This window comes from Malaclemys terrapin, chromosome 7 (assembly GCF_027887155.1).
Source record: "Malaclemys terrapin pileata isolate rMalTer1 chromosome 7, rMalTer1.hap1, whole genome shotgun sequence".
In the NCBI taxonomy this organism is placed as follows: domain Eukaryota; kingdom Metazoa; phylum Chordata; order Testudines; family Emydidae; genus Malaclemys; species Malaclemys terrapin.
The window spans coordinates 127,715,396-127,732,768 of NC_071511.1; the positions used below are offsets into that span (position 1 = coordinate 127,715,396).

Below are 17,373 nucleotides of genomic sequence, written 5' to 3' on the forward strand. Positions count from 1 at the left end.
GTGTATTAGAGACTGACGGTGTTGCATTGGTGGATAGAATCAGCGCTGACTGTAGGACTGAAGTCAGCAGCAAGGAGGACCACAGTTCTGGATGGATTTGCAGATCCATCATTCCCTAGTACCTGAACACACAGAGAGGCATAAAGAGTGCACTGGAACTGGGTTTTCTCAGAAATCTCCACAACGACAATGATGTGCTGCCCCAGTTAGATTGGGTTGGGAACCGAGGGAGTCAGCACCAAGGCCATTGGGATAGATGGTGCTGAACTCTTTCCCCAAGTCCTGGATTTCAGTGCTGGGCACTTTGGTGCGGCACAGTTGGAATCAGCATGAGACAGAGCATCAGGGGGAATTGTCCTGGACTGTGAAGTCACAGAGGATGAACGGTGCCATGGAGAAGCTCTCCTCTTAGAGGAAGACCTGTTCGGCAATCTACCGCTGGGGCTTCTGGCTCCTTGTGGTCTGTCAGAGGATAACTCGTTGCTGTGTTCACAGGTCTAGCCAGGGCTCTGGAAGGCAGAAAGCCCACACTTACACTCTTGGGCTCCAAAAGTCCCCGTGCGGGGGGAGACGGGGACCTGGTTTGGAAGCAGGTCTCATGGACTTGGTCAACAGGAGGACCCGAAGGCAGGCCTCCCTGTCCTTCCTGGCACAAGGCCTGAAGCTCTTGCAAATCGAACACTTGCTGGGAATGTGTGACTCTCCCAGACAACAGAGGCACTGAGAGTGTGTCAGGCCCTGGGATCACGGGCGCTGACTTTTGTTTTTGCCAGTGGGTGCTTTTGAAGACATGTGCATGTTTGGGCGGGGGCACTCTGCCAGTTTTGGGGGAGGTTATTTTCAGCCTATTTATACACTTTTCATATTCTAGTTACTGAATGTGTCTATCATTGGTATCTTTATTATTTTCATAATGATTAAATTGTTATGAACCACATAATTACATTATCATAAATTATAGTATATTAAAATCATTGCAGTCACCTACAAGCTGTCTTCACTAACAGCCCAGTTTAAAGACATTATGGCCTTGGCTACACTGGCGCTGCACAGCGCTGCAACTGGCTGTGCTCAGGGGGGTGAAAACGCCCCCCCCCCGAGCGCAGCGAGTGCAGCGCTGTAAAGCACCAGTGTAATCAGAGCCTGCAGCGCTGCACACTCCCTCGCAGCACTGCAAGCTACTCCCCTCAGAGAGGTGGAGCACATACAGCACTGCGAGAGCTCTCTCAGCACTGGTGACGCAACTACACTTGCGCTTCACGGCAGCGCTGTGAATTCCCAAGTGTAGCCAAGGCCTATGTCTCACTGTAGCTTTCTGGATGAAACTGTCAGCAATCTTATTTACATCTAGCTCTCTGGTAATGTCTTGATGAATGTTAAGGACAGCTACATTATTCAGTTGTGTCTGTCCCATTGATGACTGGAGATAATTTTTAAGTCTTCTGAAGCTGGAGAATGAGTTCAGGATGATATGGGCATAGTGAGAAAGATTCGTATAAATTCCAGAGTCCTGCAAACGACGCCAAGATCTTTCTTGATGGGTAACAGCTCATTTAGGCACCATCATTTTGTATGTATACTTGGTATTATATTTTGCCACGTGCATGACGTTGCATTTAACATGGAATTTTATCTGCTCATTTGAGATTTTGCACTCCCAAAATTGCATGACAGCCAAAGGTTTCCTCATCATCAGGCGCTTGCCTGCCACAGAGACCAAAATCACATTCCTGGCAATCAGCTGTCAAGAGTCAGCCACATAGTGATAGCTGCATCCTTGTGGTTGCTTCCTCAATGACTCTGCTGCTGCAAAGGGCTGCCTGTCTCCACTGCCAATGTGCCAACAGGGGCAGACATTACTGTGCAGGGCTCACCTAAACCAGGTGCCCCGCAGAGTGGGCTCCCGTCAGGTTTACAGAACACCAATTAATGCTGAATTCAGTAGAGCCACCTGGGCATTAAATTCCATAACATAAACAAGAGTCCTTCCCAGAGACCCAAGGCAAATGCTGTCAAAGGCCAGGTGCTGACCAGACCAGTGACTTGGGACAGAGCAGGGAGAACCTGGTGTCACCCAGAACTGGGCTCTAATTGAAGCAGCCAGCCCTTTTTACATGGCCTGCTGGGCCCTGATTGGCCTATGCTTGCTCCTGGCCCTTCTAGGCATCAGAGGACCAACGCTCATTGGTTCTGTCTAGGGTTACCATACGTCCTCTTTTTCCCGGACATGTCCGGCTTTTCGGCAGTCAAACCCCCGTCCGGGGGGAATTGCCAAAAAGCGGAACATGTCCGGGAAAATGGCGGCTCTGTTTAAGAGCCTGGCTGCCTGAACGCTACCGGCTTCGGGCAGCCCCGTGCCTGGAGACCCTGCGCCGCCGGAGCCCGGGAGGGGAAGTGCCCGGCTGGGGGCGCAGGGTCTGCAGGCACGAGGCTGCCCGAAGCCGGTAGCGCTCGGGCAGCCCGGCTCTTAAATAGAGCCGCCGGGACTGGAGCCTCCAGCCGCCGGGGCTGTGTGTAACTGACACAGTGTCAGTTACACAGAGCCCCAGCCGCTGGAGGCTCTGTTTAAGAGCCGGGCTGCCCGAGCGCTACCGGCTTCGGGCAGCCCCGTGCCTCCAGACCCTGCACCCCCAGCCGGGCACTTCCCCTCCCGGGCTCCGGCGGCGCAGGGTCTGGAGGCACGGGGCTGCCCGAAGCCGGTAGCGCTCGGGCAGCCCGGCTCTTAAATAGAGCCGCGTGGGCTGGAGCCTCCAGCGGCCGGGGCTGTGTGTAACTGACACAGTGTCAGTTACACAGAGCCGGGCTGCCCGAGAGCTACCGGCTTCGGGCAGCCCCCTTGCCTCCGGACCCTGCGCCCCCAGCCGGGCACTTCCCCTCCCGGGCTCCGGCGGCGCAGGGTCCGGAGGCACAGGGGCTGCCCAAAGCCGGTAGCGCTGGGGCAGCCCGGCTCTTAAACAGAGCCGAAGAGGAGCAGAGCCTCCAGCTGCGGAGGCTCTGCTCCTCTTCGGCTCTGTGTAACTTATACAGTGTAAGTTACGCAGAGCCGCCGGAGCCCCGGAGGGGAAGTGCCCGGCTGGGGGCACAGGGTCTGGAGGCATGGGGGCTGCCCAAAGCCCGAGCGCTACCGGCTTCACGGTTTGCTGGGCAGCCTCCAGACCCTGTGCCCCCGGCTGGGCGCTTCCCCTCCCGGGCACCAGCTGCGCTGGGGAAGCGCCGGCTGGGGGCGCAGGGTCTGGGGGCTGCCCGGGAAACCGTGATGCTGGTAGCACTGGGGCAGCCCTTTCCCCCTGGCTGGGAGTGGGAGGGAAGAGGGGGCGGAGTTAGGGTGGGGGAAGGGGCGGAGTTGGGGCGGGGCTAGGGGTGGGGAAATGGGCGGGGCCATGGCCCGTGGAGGGTCCTCTTTTTTTATTTATGAGATATGGTAACCCTAGTTCTGTCTGCAGTTAATCATGGGAGATCTCTCTAGGCAAGCCCTGGAGGTCTGAACTCACTGCTTTTCTCTTCCTAGGGTGGGGTGTACCAAGGCAGTAAGGTCTCTGGCTGGGGGCAGCAAACACCTAGGACACCCTATCACAATTACCTTTCTAGAATCCAAGGCTGAAAGAGACCATTGTGATCATCCAGTCTGATCTCCTGTACAGCACAGACCAGGGAATGTCTCCAACATAATTCCTAGACAGAGCTTTTAGAAAAACATACGTTCTTGATTTAAAACTGGTCAGTGATGGAGACTCCACCACAGCCCTTGGTAAATTTTTTAAACTTTGGGTTCACTGAAAGAGCATTTCACGCATCACAAAGAAGAGATCCCAACTGGAGAACGACCTCCCCCAGAAGGAGTCATTATCCATTACCTACACCAGCCAATATCCAGAGGCTGGAGCACCTGGCAAGCCAGAGAGGGAAGACACATGAAGTCCGGCGATAGAAAAACCTGTACTAAGGACTAGTGATGATATTGAGGCACTTTCTCAATTTGCAAGTGTTGTAGTTCTGTAAGAATGGGGTGGCCCTTATCTAACCTGAGCAGGGCAGGTCATCACAGGTCCTGATCCTAGATGGGGTGAGTGATGACCTGGAGGCAGGAGACTGTGTGTGAATGAAAAATCACCACTGACTTACTTTGCACCCCGCGGGAGGAGGGAAATCTCTAAGTTCAAAGCAAGTGAATTGTCTGCCGAAAGCAGTTACCCACGACTCGCCCTGAATTTCTAAGCAATGACTCTGCTGGTGGAACGCTCCCCGCGCTGGAAACGTTAGCCCTCGGTTTCTTGCTGTAGCGCTATGTTAATCACACCACATAGATCTGACTAGCATATAAACACCATCATCGTAACCACTGCTTGGCACATCATAAATACAAGAGTTTGAAGGTGACCATTGGTCACTTGCCCAATGGAGAGTGCTGTAAATTTGGAGAGAGGAGAGAGGCCGCACAGGAACTGCCCAGGAGAGAGTGGGAGACAGCTGTTTCATTTCCACATCTTACAGAAAATTTTTCCATGAAGTGTAATGTTTGGAAAACGTCTAACAACCAAGTTCATGCTTTCTACAGATTATAAGGATTTAGCATTTCTGTTGTCTATATTGGGAGAGATGGAGAGAGAGAAAAGGAGGCACAAACGTTTAAGACATTGGGACTGCAGGAGAATTTACAGAATGTGGAAAAAATGTAAGAAAAGCTAAATAAAAGAAATAAAGACAAAAGACATTTTCAAGGCAGTTGCTGGAGAAGTAACAGTCCCTGTTACAAAGAAAGAATCGGAAATCACAAGCAAAGCAGTGGTTACAGAAAACGTACATGTTTTTTAACCTTGGACTTCACTGGGGAGTGCGTGTGGACAGGAACGAATGTCAAAGGCAAATACGTTTTCCAGAAGCATAAAAGGGAATATCCCAGGAGCCCAGTCACCCCCGAGCAGGGGCAAAGGAAAAACGCTTCTGAGCACTAGCAACGCCTGGACGGGCAGCCAAGCTCCCGCAGCTTCGAGAGGAAGCATCAAAGGAAGGAAAGGAACGTCCAGCAGCACGACTGACTGGCTCCCAGAGAACAGGTGAGGAACCTGCCAGGTAGGGTGACCAGATGTCCCGATTTTATAGGGACAGTCCCGTTATTTGGGGCTTTGTCTTATATAGGCTCCTATTACCCTCTACCTCCTGTCCTGATTTTTCAGACTTGCTGTCTCGTCACCCTACTGCCAGGGGCTACACACATTTATCAAAAGGGAGCCAAGGGGAAGCAGTTTTGCTTCACCAGTGAGGACCAAATATTGTGGTGCCGTAGCTGGGGAGTGAGCTGTGCTGTGGAGGAAGTTTACACTGAATCTGACTGCATTTTACCTGGCTCGAAGACCGTGTGATCAGCCATCCCACTCCAACCCACCCTACGAGCCAGGGAACTCCATCTTGAGTAGCATAACCTATGGTCAAGGGGAAGGGAAGGATGGTGACAAAAGCAGGTGAGCGAGCAGCAGCATCAGGCACACGGCCGGTCAGCGCCATGCTCTGTCTCTAGGGATTCTACCGGAATCGGCATCGATCTCCCGGTGACTACAGGAAGCAATCCGGGAGATTTTAATAGCGTATCTTAAGAAAACAACATCATGTCCTGTTGGGGAAAAATCTCCCAGAATAGCTTCAGTCAAAGTTGACAACCCCACAAGTCTCAGGTGTTTTACTGTCCTCCTCTGCGAGGATGATTTGAGTGTTTAGGCCCTGCAGGGAGAAGTGTGTTGTGAGGCGGGAGGAGTGTGTGTCAATGAGGACAGTGCAGGAGCTCAGTGGACAAGTTGGGGGCAGTGGATATACAAAAGGTCAGGCAAAGCCAGGCCATGGGACTGAAGCTAACCTATGCTGCTGCCTGCCAACTGGCTATCCTGGACAATACCACAGGTCAGAAGGAAACATCACCTGGGGCCTCATCACAGGTGGACATGAGCAGGAGAAACTGGTGCTGTCCAAGCTGAAAGTCAGAGACTGTGAGGTGTCCCAGGGCAGAACCAGCCCCCAGGTCTCCTGAGGACAATCCCTACATCAGGGCAGGGGAGGGAAGGAAGAAAAGTGAGCCTGGAAGCTTCCTCCCAAACCTGCTGCAAGTCAGGCCTGGACCCCCTCCTCCTGCTAAGGGGAAGGAAGGACACAGAACTGCCCCCACTCCCACTGCAGCACCATGGAAATAAAACAGAATGTACCGAGTGCCAGCTGGCTTCAAGAACCAAGCCAGCTACAGAAACTGTCTCCTGGAATACACTGTTCCTTCTGTTACGCATTGCTACCCTCAGCCTTCAGCGCCAGGTAATTCACCTTCTTCTCAAAAACTACTTTCACCCATGGGAACCATTTCACTGCTTCCTACACAGCAAACCACTGTCTGAGCCTCTGGCACCACTACGGAGACCCCTCCTCTATGAACAACCTCAAGATTCAGTTCCTGGTCCTGTTTTCTCAGAGATACATAGGCTTTAGGGCCAGAAGGGACTAGCAGATCATCTAGTCTGACCTCCTGCATAACACAGGCCATAAAATTTCTCCCCGTTACCCTGGTATTCAGCCCAATAATTTGTGTTTGACAAATGCATATCTTCAGATCCAGACTGGAGGCCTTTCTAGAAGACACCAAGAGATGGAGAATCCACCATTTTCCTTGGCAGTTTGTTGTTCTCACTCTCAGGTTAGTTGAAGCAAGGAATCTGAGGTCTTCTATGAACTTGCTGCACCCAACCTGAGCGTGAGAACTCTGTTTTTCTCCGACAATTAATAACTCTCACTGTTAAACCTGTGTCTTATTTCCAATCTGAATGTGTCTGGCTTCAGCTTCCAGCCGTTGATTCTTGTGCCTTTCTCTGCTAGATTAAAGAGCCCTTTTCTACCTGCTATTTTCATCCCATGAAGAGACATATGCACTGTAAGCAAACCATCTCTTCATCTTCTTGTTGACAAGTTAAACAGCTTGACGCTCTTTGTCTCCCGTGTCAGGCATTTTCTCCATCCCTCAAATCATTTTTGTGGCTCTTCTTTGCACCCTCTCTAATTTTTTCAACATCCTTTTTAAAATGTGGACTCCAGAACCGGACACAGTATTCGGTATCTGTCTCATCAATTACATATACAGAGGTTAAAGTCACCTCCGTACTTCTACTCACTAATCCCTGTTTATACATTCAAGGATCGCATTAGCCCTTTTTGCCACAATGTCGCATTGGGAGCTCGTGTTCAGTTGCTTGTCCACTATGACTGCTAAATCCTTTTTAGTCCCTGCTTTCCAGAATACAGTACCTCATTCTGTAGGGAGAGTCTGCATTCTTTTTTCCTAGATGTATGCCCTGGCATTTGGCTGTAGTAAAGCACATTTTGTTTGAATGGGCCCAGTTTACCAAACAATCCAGACCACTTACCCTTCTGCCAATCTTTGTGTGTCAACCACAAATGTTATCCACAATTACTTCCAGATTATTGATGAAAATCTGGAACAGTCAGGCCTAGAACCGATCCTTGCGAAATCCCATTAGAAACACCTAAATTCAATGAGGATTCCCCCACAGAGAGTTACTTTTTAAGATCTCCCACTTGGTCAGTTCTTTATCCATTTACGTGCCCTACTGATATTGTATAGTGCTAATTATTTAATCAGAATATTGAATGGTACTCAGCCAAAGCCTCACAAAAGACTGTTTTCCATCTTCCTTCTCCCACTGGGCCATCTCTTTCCAGGCATTTAACCTTAGCTCTGCTGTACACACATGATACTCCACTGTATGTATTCTTTGACAACTGCAATGAGTCCTCCCTGGCTGACCTCTCTGCCTGCCTGGGCCTAGTTAATCTGTGACTGTTAACTTTCTTCAGCTAACTGGCTCCAAAACAAAGCTCTCTTCGTTCTTGGGCAAGAGGGCTGTAACAGGACTGCTGCTTACTAAACATCCCCTTCTGGCCAGGAATGTCTCCACAGAGCCTTTGCTTCTGTTTTTCCTTTTTCAGGGTCCTTTAAGAACTCGGAGAAGTTCTCTCAGGTTAACAATACCCCTAGAAGTGAATAGTTTACTACCAGAACCAGTTTACAACAACCCAGAGGCCCAAACTAAAGTCCATTCCAACAACACAAAGAAAAAGTCCATACATAGCTCTGACGTTTTCACTCACCCACAGGGCTCTTCTTCCATCTTGGTCTGATCTCCCAGCCCGTCTTCCAAGCTCTCCCTCGCTGGGCTCTGATGGCCAGCCTCAAACACAGCCTCAAACACAGCCAGGGTTTCCTGCCCCCTCAAAAGCCTCCTGCACACTGGGCTTCACCCTCCAAGCTGCCTGGTGTCATGATCTCTGCAGGAGCCCTTCCTTCTCCCCCCTGCACTGTCCCCCCTGGACTTCCCCCTTTTGCTGCAGCCACATTATAGGGAATTGCCCGATTCCCCTCTGGCGGGGCTCATTCTGTGATCAGTCCTAGGCTCTCCAGCTACCAGCTCTCCACAGCCGAACGCGCTGTCACAATGGGCGTGCTCAAACCCAACTATTCTATCTTCTTCCTTGACTTAGACCTTCTCTGGATCAGCACTGGTGTCATCCTCGAATCTCAAAAAAACATTACTCACCTCGTAACTGTTGTTCTTCGAGACGTGTTGTTCACGTCCATTCCAATCAGGTGTGCGCGTGTGCACGTGCACAGGAGCCAGAAGATTTTTCCCTTAGCAGCGTCCGTTGAGCCGGCCTGAGTGCCCCCTGAAGTCGCGACCTCACGGTGCCCAATATAGAGCCCTGCCGACCCGCCACCCCCTTCAGTTCCTTCTTACCGCCTGCTCCAACAGAGGGGTAGGAGGGTGGGTATTGGAATGGACATGAACACATCTCGAAGAACAACCATTACGAGAAGGTGAGTAACCGTTTTTTCTTCTTCAAGTGCTTGTTCATGTCAATTCCAATCAGGTGACTCCCAAGCCCAAGTTCAGGAGGTGGGGTCGGAGTCATCCACTGATTGGAGCATGGCTCGTCCGAAGGCTGCATCGTCTCTGGCCTTCTGGGTGATCGCACAGTGCGTGGTGAAAGTGTGGATGGAGGACCACATCGCCGCCCTGCAGATTTCCTGAGTGGGGACCTGTGCCAGGAACACTGTTGTCGAAGCCTGCGCCCTGGTGGAGTGCGCAGTGATTGGGGGTGCGGGAACCCCCACCGGGTTGTAGCACTCACAAATGCAGGACGTGATCCATGATGAAATGCGTTGTGATGACATGGGCAGGCCTTTCCTTCTGTCCCCCACTGCCATGAATATCTGGACCGATTTTCTGAACGGCTTTGTTCTCTCGATGTAGAAAGCTAGTGCCCTGCAGACGTCCAATGAGTTGAGCCTCTGCTCCCTGCCGTTGGAATGTGGCTTAGGGTAGAACACCGGGAGGAAGATGTCCTGGTTGATGTGAAACTGCGACACAACCTTCGGGAAGAAAGCAGGATGAGGTCTGAGCTGCACCTTGTCCTTATAGAACACAGTATAAGGGGGCTCTGAGGTTAGGGCCTTGAGTTCAGACACCTCCTGGCCCAGGTTATCGCCACCAGGATCGCCAGCTTGTACATAAGAACATAAGAGTGGCCAGACTGGGTCAGACCAAAGGTCCATCCGGCCCAGTATCATGTCTTCCGACAGTGGCCAATGCCAGGTGCCCCAGAGGGAGTGAACCGAACAGGTAATGATCAAGTGATCTCTCTCCTGCCATCCATCTCCATCCTCTGACAGACGGAGGCTAGGGACACCATTCCTTACCCATCCTGGCTAATAGCCATTAATGGACTTAACCTCCATGAATTTATCCAGTTCTCTTTTAAACGCTGTCAAGTATCAAAGGGGTAGCCGTGTTAGTCTGGATCCGTAAAAAACAACAGAGAGTCCTGTGGCACCTTTAAGACTAACAGATGTATTGGAGCATAAGCTTTCGTGGGTGAATGCCCACTTCGTCGGATGCATCCGACAAAGTGGGCATTCACCCATGAAAGCTTATGCTCCAATACATCTGTTAGTCTTAAAGGTGCCACAGGACTCTCTTTTAAACGCTGTTATAGTCCTAGCCTTCACAACCTCCTCAGGCAAGGAGTTCCACAAGTTGACTGTGCGCTGTGTGAAGAAAAACTTCCTTTTATTTGTTTTAAACCTGCTGCCCATTAATTTCATTTGGTGGCCCCTAGTTCTTGTATTATGGGAATAAGTAAATAACTTTTCCTTATCTACTTTCTCCACATCACTCATGATTTTATATACCTCTATCATATCCCCCCTTAGTCTCCTCTTTTCCAAGCTGAAAAGTCCTAGCCTCTTTAATCTCTCCTCATATGGGACCCATTCCAAACCCCTAATCATTTTAGTTATCCTTCTCTGAACGTTTTCTAGTGCCAGTATATCTTTTTTGAGATGAGGAGACCACATCTGTATGCAGTATTCAAGGTGTGGGCATACCATCGATTTATATAAGGGCAGTAATATATTCTCCATCTTATTCTCTATCTCCTTTTTAATGATTCCTAACATCCCGTTTGCTTTTTTGACCGCCTCTGCACACTGCGAGGACGTCTTCAGAGAACTATCCACGATGACTCCAAGATATTTTTCCTGATTTGTTGTAGCTAAATTAGCCCCCATCATATTGTATATATAGTTGGGGTTATTTTTTCCAATGTGCATTACTTTACATTTATCCACATTAAATTTCATTTGCCATTTTGTTGCCCAACCACTTCATTTTGTGAGATCTTTTTGAAGTTCTTCACAGTCTACTTTGGTCCTAACTATCTTGAGCAGTTTAGTATCATCTGCAAACTTTGCCACATCACTGTTTACCCCTTTCTCCAGATCATTCATGAATAAGTTGAATAGCATTGGTCCTAGAACAGACCCTTGGGGAACACCACTAGTTACCCCTCTCCATTCTGAACATTTACCATTTATTCCTACCCTTTGTTCCCTGTCTTTTAACCAGTTCTCAGTCTATGAAAGGACCTTCCCTTTTATCCCATGACAACTTAATTTACGTAACAGACTGACGGACATTAGGGTATAGCCTGTCAAGCCCTTTTAAGAACCGGCTGACCATCGGGTTAGCAAACAGAGAGAGGCCCTCCGCGCCAGGGTGGAAGGCTGAGATGGCGGCTAAGTGCATTCTTATTGACGATAACAAAAGCCCCTGCTGCTTCAGATGGAGGAGGTAGTCCAGAATAAGCGGCACTGATGCCAGCATCGGGGACGAATGACGCTGCGCCGACCAAACTGAAAATCTCTTCCACTCGGCAAGGTAGGTATCTCTTGTAGAGGGTTTCCTGCTGCCAAGGAGGACTTGTCTAACCTGGTCTGAACAGGAAAGCTCCATTGGGTTCAACCATGGAGCTTCCAAGCCCTGAGGTGAAGCAACTCCAGGTTTGGATGTTGAAGACAACCATGATCTTGCGTAAGAAGGTCTGGGAAGAGCAGCAGGGCTGCCCAGAGGATTCAGGGGGCCTGGGGCAAAGCAATTTCAGGGGCTCCTTCTATAAAAAAAAGTTGCAGTACTATAGAATACTATATTCTCGTGGGGGCCCCTGTGGTGCCCGGGGCCTGGGGCAAATTGCCCCACTTACCCACCCTCTGGGCGGCCCTGAAGAGCAGCAGGGTGATCGGGGTTCCCAACGACATGTCTAAGAGAGATGTGTACCAGAGTTGGCGAGGGCAGGCTGGTGCTATCAATATAACCTGAGCTGGTTTCCTCCGGATCTTGAGGAGCACCTTGTGAACGGGCGGTATGGGTGGAAAGGCTTTTGGAGACAACTTCCTCTGGAGCCCGGGCTGTGATTCTGGAAGGAGCAGAACTGCTGGCACTTCCTGTTGTTTGACATGGTGAATAGGTTATCTGGGGACAGCACCACCTCTGGAAGATTGAAATCGCGATGTCCGGGCAAAGGGACCACTCGTGGCTGTGAAATGACCTGCTGAGGCGGTCCACCAGCTCGTTCTGTACCCCGGGGAGGTACGACGCTTGTAGGTGTATTGAATGTTCTACACAGAAGTCCCACAGCATGAGGGCTTCCTGGCACAGGGGAGAGGAGCGTGCACCCCGTTTGTTGATATAGAATATTGCCGTGGTGTTGTCCATCATGACTGATACACATTGTCCCGTTAAGTATGCCCGAAAGGTCTGGCACACCAGGCGCACCGTTCTCAGCTCTCCTCAATTATTGGGAGTGGACCACATCCCCCCTGACTGAATTGGCCTTCAATATTGGTTTTCCACTTGTATGGCAACTCTCTTCTCTTCATGGGCCAATATATATTTATGCCTGTATCTGTAATTTTCACTCCATGCATCTGAAGAAGTGGGGTTTTTACCCATGAAGGCTTATGCCCGAATAAATCTGTTAGTCTTTAAGGTGCCACCGGACTCCTCGTTGTTTTTGAGGGAAAAGAGAAATTGATTGAGATCTCTTGTGATTATGAACTGAAAAGGAGTTTCAGAAATCTGTCATTGATCAACTTTTGGCTGAGTTTAAGAAACTAGTACCCCCTGCTGGCAGAAAACGCTACTATAGTTTTGTTACCATTTTCAACAACATACTTATGCAAGAAAGCATTTTCCTCGAATGCACATCTGAAAACCAAATACAGAAGCAGACTCAATGCCGAACCAGACCTGAGACTTTCTTTCTCCAATAGTTCCGGACTTCCAAGAGCTATACAGATCAAAGCAAGCGCATCCATCACACTGAGGAGATTTAAACTTCAAAACTCCTTATGAGAAATGGAAAAGGAGGTGGATATTTTTTGCTGTTTCTAAAATTAAATAGGCTGCTAATGTTGCTTTTAAGATTATTATAAAGAACAAGTTTAAGCTTTGTTGTAGTCGTGCGTTGTTTGCCTGGACTGCTCATGACCCGAATGCTTGTGGGAGGAACTCTTTATTTGAGTTGGCTTCTTAAATACCTCCATGCTGGTTCATGTCTGGTACTCCTTGATGAAACATGTAGGAGCCTTGTCCTAACACAGGCTTAATCAAAGTGATATGAGCTACAAAAGTGAAATCTTGGAAGACTGTTGCCATTTTCATAATGTAATAAAATTAATAATGTAATGATAAATAATAGGATAATAATAAATAGTGTGTAATAAGCATGTCATAAAAAAGCCAAATTATTTCCAAGATCACTGCTTCTATAATTTATGCTCATGTAAGGGAGAAAATCCCTGGAACTATTCATTTTTAGGAGGGGGTTTGGAGATTTGATATTCTCATGAAAGGGATTCGCAGGTTGTTAAACTTTGGGAACCACTGGGTTAGAGCAAGAAACTGGTCAGGACCCAAGTTCTCCTCTCTGCTCTGTGACCCTGAACTGGTCACTTCAGTGCTCTGTGTCTCATGTTACCCAACCGTAACTGGCCTGCACACTCTCTCACAGGTGCTGTGAGGGTTATTCAATGTCTGAAAAGTGCTTTGAGACCCTTACACGAAACGCATTATCGAAATGCAAGGTACTGTTATAAAGGAAACTCCCTCTATTGACATGCTTCAGCTGGCCTCCTGGACTTTAGCTCTGCGCTGCTCCCTCTCCCTCCACTTTTCCAGCACAGACCTGCTTCGCTTTTTGTCCACACAGTCCTGCCGCCTCTGCAACTCCTGCTGTCGAGAGCAGCCTCCATGGGTGTCTCACTTTCATTACATAACTAATGCAAACGTATCATTTTCTCCCATGCCCACAGCTCTTAGTTTCTCTCTTATACCATAAATTAATGTATACAATGGTACTATCCAATTCTGGGATTCCCAGTGTATATTAAAGATATTACACAAAAAATTCTATACATGGGCAATATTTTTCCATTAGAATTAGTACAAAGGAGGGAGGCAGACACATTCAGCAGAGCTGGGACAAGCGGCATGTAAATGGCTGAGGGACAAAGCATTTGAAAAGAAAAGGTAAACTCCAAAGTGAACAAGGTGGGTCTTTACAGTACAGTCCGTATTGTGTGTAGTTAGTGGCTGCAGCCCCCAGCTAGGTAGCGGAGTTAAAATCAAAGGGCTCCCAGCCTGCTATGTGTTCATAACGTTCCTATCTTCTCTGTCACACCCTATTAAACACAGATCAGAAACAGGATCTGGGATGACAGAACATACTGAACTCAGGACATTAGAAGGCTTCTCTCCTATAAATAGGAACCACTTACCAATTCAGAATACCACACATATATTTTGGCAACATATTGGCCAATAAAAGCAGGCAGTCCAACTTGAGGATTATCCTATTACTAGAATTTTCAGTACAGAACAGTGAATGCCATTGTATTTAACCCCTCGGCTCCTAAACTCTTGTTTCGTAGGGCTGCACTGTGTCTGACTGAAAACAAACATCCCTGAAACCAGCTGTTTTCTGTTCCCTGAACCGATCACTATTTCTGCACTGTGAACCCTCTGCTTTCTATTGGACAGGCATGGAGGTCAGAGCCAATCTCTCTGAAAGCAGCTTCTTCCTGTGCACTGAAACCTGTTGCTTGGCAATCCGGCCTAGGTTTTGTTGGCCCAAACGGAAATAGCGCCCTAGAAAGACTCCAATTAGCTATTATCGATTTTGCACAGAATTGCAATGTAGGTTTCTAGTTAGTTGACACGCAGGTTTCTAGGAAAAATTAACAAAAACACATGCAACAACAATCTGTACAAGAGAACGTGAAGAGTTGCTTCCAAACAGGTGCGGCCGATTATCTGAGGCAACTCTGTGCCTGAAAAAACGTTCTTTTCTTCACAAATTTTAAGAGCACTAAAAACTTCCAGATAATGGGAAGTCCCTGAAGCTTTTAGAAAGTGTTTTCTCATACTCCATACCTGGTATGACAGCTGGTGCTTTGCAGCTATGGGGAGTTGTGGTTTTCCATTTGTGAACGTTCAAGTGAAATCTATCATTTTTTGGAAAGCGTTTAAGTCCTGGGGTTCTCAAATATCTTTACAGGTTGAACATTTGGAAAGGACTCAAGACTCCAATCAGCGCTCGGATATGTGGAAATATTTAACTCTCTAAGAAACAGTATATAAAATAAGCTGTTTCTCGGCTTGATGACTATTTCAGGATTGACTAATGACTTGTCTTTGTGCCAGACCTCTCGGAGATAGCTCAAGAGGCTAATTTCTAAAACTCGAATTCGTAGCATTCTATCAAATGAAAACTCTTTCTGCATAAAAACCCTAGATCTGGGAATCTGCAAACAGTATGATCATAAAATGAACTTTTGGACACTGGTTTCGTAAGTACCTGTACTGAGTTCATTCTAGTGCTACGGAGCCCTAGTCACAGACTAAGGTCACACTGTGCCAGGTGCTGTACAAACCCAGAACAAAAAGATGCTCCCTGCCCCAAAGCTCTTACAATCTGAGAGTGAGACAAGAGACCACAGATGGGGAAGCACAAGGAGTCAGCACGGTCTCTGCACGCTAGCAGCCTAGCTGCTGTCAAGATTTGTGCAGGCAATGCAGCAAAGAAGCGTTTTGAGGAAGGATTTGAAGGTCGATAATAAGGCAGCTTGCGGTAGTGTAGGTGGAGCACCGCCCAAGTCTGAGCGGCAGCATGGGAGAAAACACAGAGGTGCCTGTTTGAAAATGCAACAAGTGGGCGCAATAGAGGCTGCCATCTGAGCCAATCAGAAGCAAGCATCAACAACTCAATAGCGAATGAGAGATGATATAGGATGGAGATGGACTACGAAGTCCTTGAAAATGAAGACAAGCAGTTACGTTGAATGTAAAGAGAAGGCAAAGCCAATGGAGGAGTAACAAGGGCAAAGTGACAGGCTAGGACAGGGGTCCCCAACACGGTGCCTGCAGGTGCCATGGCGCCCGCCGGGGCATCCACGTGCGCCCACCTACTGACCGCCGAAAAAGCAGCCACCGAAATGCCGCCAAGAAGCGGCAACGTCAAGAAGCGCTACCGCTGAAATGCCGCCAAATTTCGGCGGCATTTTGGCAGCGACACCTCTTGACGTTGCCGCTTCACGGTGACATTTCGGCAACTGCTTGTCCGGCAGCCACGGTCCTCGGCAGCTAGTCGTCTGCCGCCCGCCCCACGGAAAAGGTTGGGGACCACTGGGCTAGGAGAATGATCTTTGCAGCAGCATTCTGAATGAATATGGGCAGGGCAAGACTGCATTTGCCACGGCCAGAGAGAAGGGTATTGAAGTAATGGAGCCATGAGATGCTGTGAGCTTGGACGAGAGTTTTAGCTGTGTGGGTGGATGGGAAAGGCCATATCTTAGAGATGTTCTGCAGAAAGATTTAGACAAAACCTGGGTATGAGGACATAAAAAGAGCTCTGAATCAAAGATGAGACCCAGATTAAGTGCCTGAATGATGGGCAGGATGGCAGTCGTCCACAACTCAATCGCTTTCTAGTCAAGACAAAGCCCTGGAGTCCACGATTAGGGCTCACCTTTGCTCCCAGCAAGGTGGGAGAGCTGCCAGCAGAGGCTACTGGACTCTATTTGATTTAGAGAACATGCTTCAGCTGATGCTCCAGCCTACCACTGCCCTCGCCGCATCGACATCACTGCTGCTATTTAAGATTCAGATTTTAAGGGCAGAACGAGTCAGGTGACTGGCAGATAGCTAATGAGATGCCGATGTTTAAAAAAAAAGAGGCTCCACAGGCAATCCTGGCAATTACAGGCCAATGAGCCTAACTTCAGTACCCCGCAAACTGGTTGAACCGGTAGTAAAGAACAGAATTCTCAGACACAGATGAACACGATTTGTTGGGGAAGAGTCAACACGGCTTTTGTAAAGGGAAATCACGCCTCACCAATCTGTTCGAATTCTTTGAGTGTCAATCAGCAAGTGGGCAAAGGAGATCGAGTGCTTATAGTGTTGGACTTTCAGAAAGCCTTTGACAAGGAGCCTCGCCAAATGCTCTTAAGCAAAGTAAGCTGTCATGTGTTAAAGGGGTAGGTCCTCTCATGAACCACTAACTGGTTAAAAGGTAGGAAACAAAGGGTAGGACAAAATGGTCAGTTTTCACAATGGAAAGAGGTAAATAGCAGGATCCCTGAGGATCTGTACTGGGACCAGTGCTGTTCAACATGTTCATAAATGATCTGGAAAAAGGGTTAAGCACTGAGGTGGCAATGTTCGCAGATGATACAAAATTACTCAAGATAGTTAAGTCCAAAGCTGACTGTGAAGAGCTACAAAGGGATCTCACAAAACTGGGTGACTGGGCAACAAAATGGCAGATGAAATTCAATGTAGATAAGTGCAAAGTATTAAGATTATGTCTTCCAATGTGCAACTTATACATATGATGGGTTCTAAATTAGCTGTTGCCAAAAGGTCTTGGAGTCATTGGGGATAATTCTCTGAAAACACCTGCTCGATGTGCATCAGCAGTCAAAAAAGC

General features: G+C 48.5%; 1 protein-coding gene across 5 annotated transcripts in view; it reads right to left on the bottom strand.

Moving 5' to 3' along the window:
• The window catches only part of HPSE2 (heparanase 2 (inactive)), a 279,034-nt gene that overhangs the window by 210,610 nt on the left and 51,051 nt on the right, over window positions 1-17,373 (bottom strand). The gene's annotated exons all lie outside the window — the stretch shown is intronic.